Source organism: Brachycentrus maculatus, unplaced genomic scaffold (genome assembly GCF_059751285.1).
Source record: "Brachycentrus maculatus isolate JH-2025_06_01 unplaced genomic scaffold, ASM5975128v1 h1tg000261l, whole genome shotgun sequence".
Taxonomy (NCBI): Eukaryota; Metazoa; Arthropoda; class Insecta; order Trichoptera; family Brachycentridae; genus Brachycentrus; species Brachycentrus maculatus.
In genome coordinates, this window is record NW_028281012.1 from 258,171 (window position 1) to 271,761 (window position 13,591).

Sequence of the window (13,591 nt, forward strand, 5' to 3'; positions counted from 1 at the left end):
TTCAATTTGTTTACCCGACCAAGTGTCGTGACCATTTTATGTTTAGCAAAAGTATTTAATCAAGATATTTATTGATATCTGAACAAGACGAAGATATGTACTGAGATATGTACAAGAATTCAAGTAGTAGTGTGTTTGTCAATCAAAGTAAGAATCGGTGAATGTTACAAAAAGCGATAACTTAAACCAACCTATGACAGTCGTAAGCCCTGTAAACGCCCAGACTCCAATATTCTTCTTATTCTATGTTGAGATGTCAAAAATATTGTAATATTTACGATGTTTCTAAGATATTGTTTTTTTTTTTAGATAACTGAAGCTTTGACGTTTTTGCACTACAACGTCCATCTGATACATCGCAACATCTGCCCAACATCCATTATCATTACTAAGAAGGGTTGTTGGAAACTGTTTGGACTGGAGTTTATTGGTAAGTGTTTGTCTTTGAGTATCTATTTTGTTCGCCTCCGAAGTGTAATGGTCAGCATGCTCGGCTACCGTTCTGGAGGTCCCGGGTTCGATTCCCAAGGGGGGCAAAATAAATATTAGTGATTTTTTTCACCGTCATATTTATTCAATATTACCCTGGGCTGGTACCTGAGGCGGAGGGCTTTTCACCTTCCCTTTATGTATAAACGATCAGGATAACACTGCGTTTATGCACAATTGGGGTGCGGATAAGGGTTTAAATAACAATATATATATATATATATATATATATATATATATATATATATATATATATATATATATATATATATATATATATATATATATATATATATATATATATATATATATATATATATATATATATATATATATATATATAAATATATAGCTACGGACACAAAAACCATCCGACTCGCTAAAAATGAGAAATTTGGCTATAATTAATTAAACTATATGTCAAAATCGTTCTTTTTTGATTAAATAATATATCCGATAAATATTATTTACTTTTCGGTATAAACAAGATTTTATTCTTCTGAGTTGTAAATAAAAATCAATTTATATTATATTGTATTTCAGGTAGCAGATTACCTGACCCTCGGCCGCATAATGGTTAGTTTTGGGGGTAGTAATTATTATTGAAAGATCTCATATTTTAACTGTTTAAAGGTTTATATTTCTTTATTTTAAATATAGACAATTTTAAATAAAACAAGTTTATTAGGTTTTAAATAGTAAAATATTTTGCACTAAACCCTTTTTTTTAATAATCATTAAAATTATTTTATTTATGGAAGCACAAAGAGAATTTAAAATTTCGGAAAGCATTTCATTTTTTCAAACTTTAGTCAACATTTTATTCAATTCGTGGATATTATTTGCCATTTTTTCAAGTTTTCGGTTCATTTTAGCCCATAAATTTTCTATTGGGTTCACATCGGGACTGTTCCCGGGACAAATAAGCGATTTAACTCCGGAAATTTTTTGAATTCAGTTATTTATAAAAAAAAAAACAATAAATTATACATCACACAAGTATATTTTATTTGCTCTACTAAGGTAAGGTGCAGAATTGTCATAGAATATAGGATCGGGAGTGCGTTGAATAATGTCCTCAATTGCTGGAATGACGTGGTTTTCTAAGTCTGATTTGTATTGTATGGCATTCATTGTACCCTCCACGAAGTGCAGCGGATCCGAACCGTGAGCTGTCATACACCCTCATAACATGACTGTTTGATACTTCGAAGGGTGAATGCTTGACACTTCGAGTGATGCACTTGGAAAGAAATCTTTCCCCAGATTTTCGGCGCAATAGCTTTCTTCCATCTGGGTCAAATAAATTGAACTTTGATTTTTCGATGAATATGACCTTTTACCAATCGTCCAAGGTGCATTTTTTTTTGTTCTTTCGTCCAATTTAACCAAGCCTTTTACATTTTCTCCATTAAGAATCGTTTTTTCGCCAGACTCCGCGCGTGAAAACAAAATTTTAATTTTAATTTTTGAGTGCTAGCTGATTGCACCATGTTGTGTATGTTAAGTGCCATTAAAAAACGATTTTCTTTTTACCGTTTTTTTTTCATACGGTCCTCTCTAGAAGAAGTCACGCGTCTTCCACCGCTTCCTTTTATCCGGTCTACAAAATCGTGTTCTTGAACGAAATTTATTAGACTCCTCCAGTATATTTCGAACACTTAACTCGACGAGAAAATTCATGTTTTCAAATGTTTTTCTTTCACAAGGTGATAATATTCCATTTATAAGTAACATAGTACGGAACCCTTAAGTATTCTTTAATTAAAAAAAATCGTTTACGGATCAATCTTGGTGTAGTTTTCATTCCTACTTAAAATGAAATAACAAATTTGAAATCGTAACAAATCCGCCCACTGCAACTGTAGATTAGAAATATTAATCTCTTTTCTTTGAAAAGCTTAACGAAAGGCTTTTTTCATTTATTTCATTACGTGAATATTTATTTTAATTATTAAATAAAATTAATTGGAAAATAATTGTAGAGTTAAATCGAACCCGATTTTTATTTTGAAATCTGAATTTAAAGAAAAGAGAAAAAATAATTCGCGAGAAACCTAAATTTATTTTAAATTAAACACAAAAAGTCAAACCGGATATTTTTTATCTCAGAACAAATTATATATAACAGATATTAAATCCCGGAATAAAAGCTCTCCATGACAATCAAATTTCATACCGCATTAAATTTTAAGATAGAATTTATTTTTTTCTTTAGAAAAGAATAACCATTTTCTTTTCACGCAGAAAGTTGATATCTGGATTCAGATAAATTTAAAAGTTTCTCTACCTCAAATTTTTCAATAAATTACGAATGTTGAAAAAATGCTCAAAAGAAGTAAACAAAGAACATATTTTCTTTGAAATAAAACGCAGAAAACTAATTGCTTGTATCCAATAATATGTAGAAGAAAAAATAACCATTTTAAAGAATTTGTTAAATTTATTTTATTTACTTCATAATTAAATGATGATTTAATTTTTTGGCGCTTAAATCAACACTTCTTGATTTCATATTATTTTTTGACATCTCATCAAAGATGAAGAAGAATATGGAAGTCTGGGCATTTACGGAGCTCACGACCGTCATGGGCTGGTTTAAGTGATCACTTTACACACGTGTAACAGTCACCAATTCTAGCCATTTTTGATAACCACACTACTCAAATTCTTGGAAGTTCTATATATAGAACTAGAACTTCACTGGAGACATCTATTTGTGAGATGAAAAGAAGCTTTATATATAGCAGAAATTCTTTTACTAGTATGTGAGGTCCGAATCCTGGATCATAAACACACACAACAGAAACGCCAGAAAATATCATTTTCATTTTTATTATTTAAGCTTATAATTTGACCAGAGAATAATATGAAAATAACAATGTAATTGGAGATAATCCAGATTTTGTGAACAAGTATTTGAACCCACTCAAAATGTTGTAAACATTATTATCAGTCATTTTTCCATTAGGAAAGTGTCCGGAAATACGAAATATCTCTATACGAACACTAACTAATTAGATTCTGTATGAACTAGGTACAGAAAAACACTCTCTCGCTCGCACTGATGTAGTAGTAAGGATATTTTTAGGGTGACGGCGTGGAATGTATTTGGTATATTCCAACATTTCAAGCCCCATTAAAAGGGGTGTTAATTGATCTACTTATAGAACCTTACAGAATACCTGTAGAAATACATGTGTTTTTTTTTTCTGTTTAATGTTTTGCAGAATAGGGAAAATTATTTAATTATTATAAAAATACTATGCATGTTCAATTACATTAAATATTTATCAAATATTGTGTATAATTATTATGCCAAGTTTACCTTGGTCTTCCTCTGCTCCTATATTCTACTTCGTTTGCCTCATGAATTTATTTAACAGTTCTTTCCTCACTCATTCGTTCCACATGTCCAAACGATCATAATACACCTTTCTTCATGTATCGATAATGCTCATCTCACCCTTGCTTTCTTCCTTTATCTCACCATTCGAACATCTATCATATATCCTTAGTGAAGTAAATCGTTTTCGTGGTTTAAAGATAAAAGAAAATTACAAACTACCCATTCGGAACATTCCCTATTTTTCCTCAATCGTGCAAAAATTTATTTCACAAATTTTCAACGAAAAATCATCACTCAACCTTCGAAAACATGATCCGGATTTTCAGTGAAGGCGATTTCAGTTAATGCAATATTTACCAACGTCAAATGTTTACATTCGAAAATGGCTTAAGAAAGTTAGAATCAATAAGGAGAAATAAATTATGTTCACAGAATAACATTTTGAAATCATTTCTTGTTTATTTAAATTATAAGTTTCTGATTAACGACGATAGGTCATCAAAGAATTATCGTTTCTCGAAGATGTTTTAATTGAATTGGCATTTATATTCTAAAATCCCGTATTTAAAAACGATTTTTGATAATTAACATTAAAAAAATAAAACAGTTTTATTTCTTCGAGAAATAAAAATACTTTGTGTTCTGATCCACTCACATTTTTACTAACCAACTATTTTCGACAACAACCTGTTGCCCTCTTCAGGGTTTCATTTATTACTTAAAATATATATATAAATATATATATATATATATATTTATATATATATATATATATATATATATATATATATATATATATATATATATATATATATATATATATATATATATATATATATATATATATATATATATATATATATATATATATATATATATATATATATATATATATATATATATATATATATATATATATATATATATATATATATATATATATATATATATATATATATATATATATATATATATATATATATATATATATATATATATATATATATATATATATATATATATATATATATATATATATATATATATATATATATATATATATATATATATATATATATATATATATATATATATATAAACAGTGTACAAGTTAATGGGTTTCAAAAGGATAGGGGTTAATAATTTAGAGGTTTTAGAAATAAAAAAGCGGTTAAACAAAAATTAAATATAATTAACAACCAAATAAACGTTAGTCAAAGTCCCATTTTTAATATTTTTCCCATAAAATCAAACCCAACCTAAACAGAGTTATCCCCTTCCTTGCTCTTACTCCTCCTTAAAACACCATTACCCCCACCCCTACCCATTTGAAACCCAACAAATTGTACACTGTTTCTTTTTATTTATAGATAGTAATAAATGAAACCCTGAAGAGGGCAACAGGTTGTTGCCGAAACTAGTTGGTAAATAAAAATGTTAGTGGATCAGAACACAAAGTATTTTTATTTCTCGAAATAATATATCAATATGATCCACAAAGTTAATGTTTTCAATATTCAAATCACAGTTTTATTTCAATTATTAATATTAAAAAAACTTAACATTATATGAATAAAAATTAATACTTTTTTTAAAAAATCCCCATTTCTCATTTCATAAATAAACTCGATACGTATACATCAACTTTTCTTAAAAAATGTAATATTTATTTTATGATAAAGCAAAACATCGTAGGATTTATGAATGAGAGAATGAATTGTTAAATATAATACAGAGATGAAAATATTCCTTTTCTCCTGAAATAAACATATTAAGACAACTTAAGTATTGAGTATGTTCGTTTAAAAAGAAATATTGAGAGAACCTCCTTCGTGACGATAAATGATAAATGTCTGGCGCTCAACCCAAAGTAATAATGTTGTTTTATAAGACATTTATCGTCGTTCAATAACTTATTTTGAAGAAAAAACTTAATTCCGAAATGTCTCAAAGGGTAAGGGATACTCGGCTGTCCAAATTTAAAACACAGTAAGGGACATTTTTTTGAAGTGGGTTTTTCTTTGCATTTTTGGACTAAGTAGAGTCTACTTAGTCCATAAATGCAAAAAAAAACCTACTACAAAAAAATGTCCCTTACTGAGTTTTAAATTTGGACAGCCGTACTGTTGATAGATTTTGTCTTTTTGTAAACATCCAATGCAAGTTTCAAAGTAATTTAAGATATTTTGTGATTGATATTGGTTTTTAAATGATTTATTTGCTTTTTGAGGTATATTGGAGTTTCATATTATTTGACATCTCATCAAAAATGAAGAAAAATATAAAAGTCTGGACATTTATGGGTCTGACGACTGGCATAGGCTGGTTAAAATTACCACTTTACGTACGTGTAAAATTTACCAATTCTACCCATTATTGACAACCACACTACTCAAATTCTTGACAGTTCTATATATTTTAAAAGTTTCTCTACCTCGAATTTTTCAATAAATTACGAATGTTAAAAAAATGCTCAAAAGAAGTAAACAAAGAAAATATTTTCTTTGAATACTAATTGTTTGTATCCAATAATATGTAGAAGAAAAAAACATTTTTTAGAATTTGGTCAATTTATTTTATTTACTTCATAATTAAATGATGATTTTATTTACTAATTGAACGTAATAATTTTTTGGCGTTTAAAAAAAACACTACTTGTTTTCATATTATTTTTTGACATCTCATGAAAGATGAAGAAGAATATGGAAGTCTGGGCATTTACGGGGCTGACGACAGTCATAGGCTGGTTTAAGTGATCACTTTACACACGTGTAACATTCACCAATTCTACCCATTATTGACAACCACACTACTCAAATTCTTGGATGTTCTATATATATGAACCAATTTTTGAAACATTGTTCTTGAATCACTAGAACTTCACTAGCGACATCTATTGGTGAGATGGAATTTGGAGATAATCCAAATTTTGTGAACAAGTATTTGGACACACTCAAAATATTGTAAAAAATTGGAGTTTGTTTTTTTTTGGAATATTTAAATACGAGATATTGAAGGAAGGTGAAAGTCTTATTATTTCTACATCATCGTCACATTGAAATACTTCACAACATTTTGTGTGTGTTCAAATACTTCACAAATATGGATAATCTCCAATTATAGGAATTATGTTTCATATATTTTGTTTTTCACTTAAACCTGCCTATGACGGTCGTAAGCCCCGTAAAATGCCCAGACTTCTATCTTTTTCATCTATGTTGAGATGGCAAAAAATAATTGGGGCACTATGTATATTTTCCTTAGTTTATAAAAAAGAAGTAAGTTTCACACATCCATACACACTTATTTTATATCACCAAACTGTTATTTGTAAATCAGATATCTAAATACCAAAGCGCATCCAACCATGTTTAGTTTTCTTAGCGGTTTATGTAATTTTTGAACATTTATTCAGTTACACAGTTTTCTCTACTCATTTTGACAAACGGCAAATACTATTCCTTACTTATCAAAATATTATCATCTCTGTAGTGTAGTAGTCGGCGCGTTTAGCTATCGTGCTTGGGGGTCTCGGGTTCAAATTCAATGGGGGGAGGGTTAAAAATAAATGTTATTGATTTCCCACTCCTCTATAATTCCCCTTTCACCTTTCCTTCATGGGTTAACGATCAAGATAACACGGCGTTTATATGACGCAGTGCCCTATGCACCATTAGGGTGCGGATAAGGGTTTGATGATGATGATAATATGACTCTGGACTCGTTCCTGAGGGACAGAGCTGATCATCTTTCCTTCGTTTATTTAACAAAACATAACACTGCTTTTATACAATGCAGTACTCCGTGCATCATACAGTGCATATAAGGGTTAGAGTAAGACTTCAAATATTAAATAAACGTGCAATATATCTTTATTTTCAATAAATTCACAGGAATGACATTTTTTCAATATAAAAACAAAAATAATTCTAATGAAATGTACGGTTTGCTATTCAAATACTAAAATGCTTGTAAAACAATGTTTAAAAATAAACTTCTTGGGGAATATTTTCAACCATCCCACTTTTTTACAATACTTGCTTAATGATACGGGTATATTTACAGTTCGTTTCCAACTCAACTCATCTTTAAAATGTAATGGAAATATACCGAACATTTTCAATTTAATGTGAAAAGTTTTTTAACCGGAATCGCCATTACATCGATTTCGCCCGCTGTTTTCAAATCTGATGAAATTTGTTTATGTCCAATTAAACGTTGTTTGCTTGGAATCAAAATTGGACTTGTCCGCCCAGTAATGTAGTGTATTTGATTAGTGTACCCTGCTACGTTAAGTACCATGCTAGAGGCTCCGAGCTCAATTCTCAGAAGGGGGAGAAATAAATATTATTAATATTTACTTAATATTCCCTGGTCTGGTACACGAGGGACAAAATTGATAACCTTACTTTGAATAATTAAAAATCAATTTAACATTTCGTTGATGTGATGCAGTGCCCTATGCACCATTCGATGTGTGGGGTTAAAAAATATTTAATTTTGTAATTTTAGAAATGTCGCTGTGAACTGATATATTAATCCTATGATAGAACACTGTGCCTATATGTAGATGTCGGTTACGACGAAAGCCGGTTGCTGGTCAAATAAAGAAAAAAAATATTGTTGTTTTTTATTATATTTATTTATTTTTTCAAAACACATTACATACATAAGGCATATATATAATATTCCCGATGAGTAATTTCTATTTCTCATTTATAATATGCTCCCATAAGAAATATTATGTTCAGTTGGAAATAAATTCAAAATGCACACAAAAGAATGGCTCCTAAAAATTGGAAGATCTCAGCTGGAGCAGCAAATAAAAGTTTGTGTGTGATTAATCTATACGTCAGTGTTTTATAATTATATGATCATATTTTCTAATTTTATAACATTACTCCTTTAGATTTTACTTTTCTTTTAGTTCAACTCTCTATTTGCTTTCATTTTATAATTATTATTTCATATTATTTCAGTCTTACCACTTTTATATTATCATTAAAAATATATAAAGCTGTATTATAAAAAGAATAAGCATACCCTGCCTACCTCAGAACAGGTATCTCCAAATACCTAGTGAGGATAGACAGTGTCCAATAAAAAAAAATATATATATATGTATATATATAAATATGTATGTATTTTGGGACATGGGATTAAGGTTAACAAGACTGGAACACAAATAGTAAAGTTACAAAAAAGATTTTTTTAAATAATCAAAACTAATACATGGCAAAATATAAAAACAATAAACAGGTTTAATAAATAGGCATAAGAAGCATATTTAAAAGAAATAAATGAGAAAAACATAAGGTAACATATCTAAACATATCTATAGCCTATATATAATTTCTTACCCTAACCCTTATCCTTACCCAATAGTGTATAGGGCACTGCATCAGACTAACATACTTAAAAGCAATTTGATGAATATTGCCCTTTAGATATCTTTTAAGGGTAGTATTAAAATAAATATCAATAAGTTTGAAATCACAAATAAAATTCCCACCCCGCCGATATGGCAGCATTGACTCCATGTTCCATAAAATACTAAATTGGGAAAAGGGGATAAAAGATATCAAGTAAAAATATTATTATATTTCGCAAGAAATGTTTTTCTTTTAAATCATGAATGAAAAAAATAATAAGAAAAGTTTTATTTCGTAAATACAAGGAGAGAATTTCTTGGTAAAGAACAAAATATATTTTCTTAATTTTACAATATTAAAATCTTTTCAACATGAAAGGTAAATTCAACAGTTGAAAAAACAAGTCGGAAGCGTGCCTGAGTAAAAGCTGTAGGGTGCTTCAGAATTAATACCCTTAAGGGATTTTATTTATTTGGGTAGAATAAATAAATCTAAAATACGAGTAAGTTAAAGAATGACTCCACAAGAAGTACATACATATATTATATTAACTGACACTTGAAAGAAATCCACGAGTTAGTTAATATGTGTCGCCTGCATTCAAAATCCGCCAGATCTAATTTTATAAGATTTTTAAATAAATACTCTATCGGAATGCCAATTGTGGGTTTAATTGTATAAAATATTTATATACTCGAAAACCCTGCTAAAAAATACTTAAAAACAGCGTTTTATTTCAAATTCCGCTAAAGGTAATCATTAAACTTGCCTTCTGACCCATATCGGACAATCAAAGAGCAGGGATAGGTCAAAAATTAAGATGACGTCATTATCGGTTTGGGTCACGATTTTTTTTTTAATATTGAAAATAAACATCCAAAAAAATGGGGAAATTCTCTATTTCATAATATTTTATCTAAATATAGACATATCTTTGAAACATAAATGTTACCCGGAGAATTTAGCATTTTTTGTAAAATCGACATACATGGATCTGGCGGATTTTTAAATAAGGCAACACATATATGTACTTCTTACCCCAATTTTAATTTCATGGTCCATCGCTTCGCTCTTCTCAGGAGAGGGTGCTTTCCATTCCGCGTCGTAGCACACTTTCTGCACTGTACAAGCGGCCAGACTATGGAATAAGTTACCCTTTACGTAAAAAAATGCACCATCTATTATGACCTTTAAGAAACTGCTGCAACATTAGTACCTCTCATTAGAAACATATATCGCTCGCTTCTTTCAACAACGTCATATATAAAAAAATCGTCAATTTTCAGTTGTGCATGTTTTCGGGATGCCCAGAAAATGTACTATATCCCAGCAAAAGCGGCATATTTTTAACTTAATATTTACCCGCTACAGGGCAGAAAGTGGTGTTTTTGCATTTTGAAGAAAAGGTATTGTTTAATTTTTTGTTTTAGTATCTACTTAATATTTTTCAAATAAAGAAAAATCAACCAGGTTTTACCTAAAAAGATCTGTTGCACAGTAAAGAGTTCAATAAGTTACGTGATATTTTATTTATTGTGTCGGCATCAACTTTGTGGTAAGATATGATACAATGATTAAAGAAAACACTTGTTTTATACCACTTAAGTTGTATTAAAGACTACATGTTTCGGAAGTTAAACTACCATCATTCAGGTCTGTATAATAACAAAAATATTTTAAAAAATTGTTTTATAAATAAGGAGAGGGGAAAGTTAGGAGGAGGGGGTTAGTCAAGGGGCGGAGTTTGAAAACAGAGGAAAAATGGAAAGCAAAGGTGAAAATTTTTGAAACAATATATTATTTAACAAATTATTATTAGAATATAGGTTTTTTTGGATTTCTAAATTTTCTAAATAATTCATAATTTGGCCTTTATGTGGAACAACTTAACTTCCGAAACATGTAGTCTTTAATAAAACTCAAGTGGTATAAAACAAGTATTTTTTTTATCATTGTAAGTTGCTTGATATTTATTTTTATAACTTATATTTTTAATAAACTAATACTATTACATATTATTTTTTGACATCTCATCAAAGATGAAGAAGAATATGGAAGTCTGGGCATTTACGGGGCTGATGACCGTCATCGGCTGGTTTAAGTGATCACTTTACACACGTGTAACATTCACCAATTCTACCCATAATTGACAACCACACTACTAAAAATTATTGGAAATTCTATATATATGAACCAATTCAGAAACCTTGTTCTTGAATCACTAGAACTTCACTAGAGACATCTATTGGTGAGATGTAAAGAAGCTTTTTATTAAGCAGAAACTCTTTTATTAGTATGTGAGGTCCGAGTCTTATACATATATATATATATATATATATATATATGTAAAATTCTAAGTGATTCAAGTACAATGTATCGAAATTGGGTTATTTATTTATTTATATATATATATATATATATATATATATATATATATATATATATATATATATATATATATATATATATATATATATATATATATATATCAGTGGCGTGCCTAGGGTTTACCAGTAAGGCAAGCCCATTATTTTTCACATTCGTGAATACATGATGTACCTATAATTTCTTCACCTCATATCATTCCCAGTATAGTAAGCACCCTGAAAGTATTATAAATATAAACAAAGTATGGTAATCATTCTAAAAATGTGCATACATGTAACTTTTGTAAGGTATAGCCATCACCTTGAAATAAAGAAAATGTTCGCTATAATAAAATATCATCCTCAGATATCAACCATCACCAATAAGTACCATCACCATATAATGGCATGAATAGTGTTTAATAATCATTATCGGAATCCATAGATATGTATACATACAACAATAATGGTTGATAAAGTATATATGGTATGTTTATCAATATTGATAGGATTTAATAAAAAATAATAACCCTAAAAAACATATTTGCTCAAACCTTTTTATGAATTATGAATAAAATTAAAAATTCTCGAAAGCAAAAGCTTTCGAGAATTATTTATCATACAAATAAATTTGCTTAAATGTTATAGAATAGGAATATACACATATTTAAAATTAGTGAAAAATACCCCCGCAACGTACTGAATATTTTTATTTGTATTCTAAAGCGAAGCGCCTATCTTTTTTTTTTTTTTTTTCAACGATTTTATAATTTTCTCATAAAAAGTTACTGAATGTTTGAGATCTGCTAATAGTTTTTTTTCTATGGCAATCATAGAGAGTTCGGAAAGGCGATTTTTTTCCTTGTGTATTTCTTAAGTACGTGTGTATTCGTTTGAATGCTGAAAATGCGCGTTCTGCTGAAGCACTTGTAGCTGGTATAGTGATCACCAAATGAGTTAACTTTAGCAACTCTGAAAATGCATCTTCAAGACTATTTTCGTTGATAAAATCTATAAGCTGAAATACATTAAAATCCTTCAAGTCCGAAGAAGAGTACAGGCATATTCATTGATTTTTTAATGATTGTTTATCAAAATGAATACCGTAGTGAAATTCTAAAGATTCTAATTCGTCAGTTGGAAAATTCAGTTTATATCTGTCGTAAAGCTTATTGTTGAGCAATTGAAAAAAATGAAGTTTGAATATTTCAGAATATCTGTCATTTATTTCGGAAGATATGTTATCAATAATTTGGATGAAAATTCTTTTGTATTCCGTACGAGCACACGAAACATTTCGTCTTAAGCGAGGGGCAGTATTGTATTGAGATGCAACAACATATATTTGATCAAATTGCGATTGAAAATCCGTACTCAACCAGTTATGAAATTCTTTTATCTTATTGCTGCAGTAACCCACATCGATTTGCGATTTTTGTATGATATTATATAAACTATCGTTTTTTTTCAAATATTATGTGAAATACTTGTAAGAAAAAATTAAAATTAAAAGATTGTAAAGAATTATCGCTGAAAAACACTTCGATTATGGTTTACTTTTAAATTATGTCTAGTTACCTCCTCAGATTGGTATGGATGTTTCTATTGCCGAGATATGGATGTTTCTATTCTATGTTTACCGAAATTATGGAAACTTATTACAGCGTTCAAATGCTTCTGTGTATTTTGATGTCGTTTTATGGCGTTTGTTAAATTGTTTAAATCATCATAACCGGATGAATTCCACACATTTTTGTCATTAGAAAAAAAAACGCAATACCAACAAAATAATTTATTAATATGAGGGCAACCGGCAATCCATCGAGATTTGTATACTGACCGATTAAACTTCCTTTTATGCTATTTAACAGTTTGCGATATATTTAAATTGGGAGTAGGTCTTAGAGATGTAATCATTTCTTTTTTTAATAAAATTCAAAGCGCTAACCTTTCCATTATGAAGTAACTCTTTTACACACTTTAAATCACTACAAGGAACGACATCGGCCATTTCC

The 13,591-nt window shown here is 28.9% G+C and overlaps 1 protein-coding gene across 1 annotated transcript in view; it reads left to right on the forward strand.

The window, feature by feature from the left end:
• The first annotated feature begins 332 nt into the window (after window positions 1–332).
• Window positions 333–13,591, forward strand: part of bma (SCY1-like protein bma) — a 45,185-nt gene continuing 31,926 nt past the window's right edge. The window contains exons 1-2 of the mRNA XM_088266022.1: window positions 333–430; window positions 1,033–1,065. The gene's annotated coding sequence lies outside the window, so the exon portion shown is untranslated. The remainder of the gene's footprint in view (window positions 431–1,032; window positions 1,066–13,591) is intronic.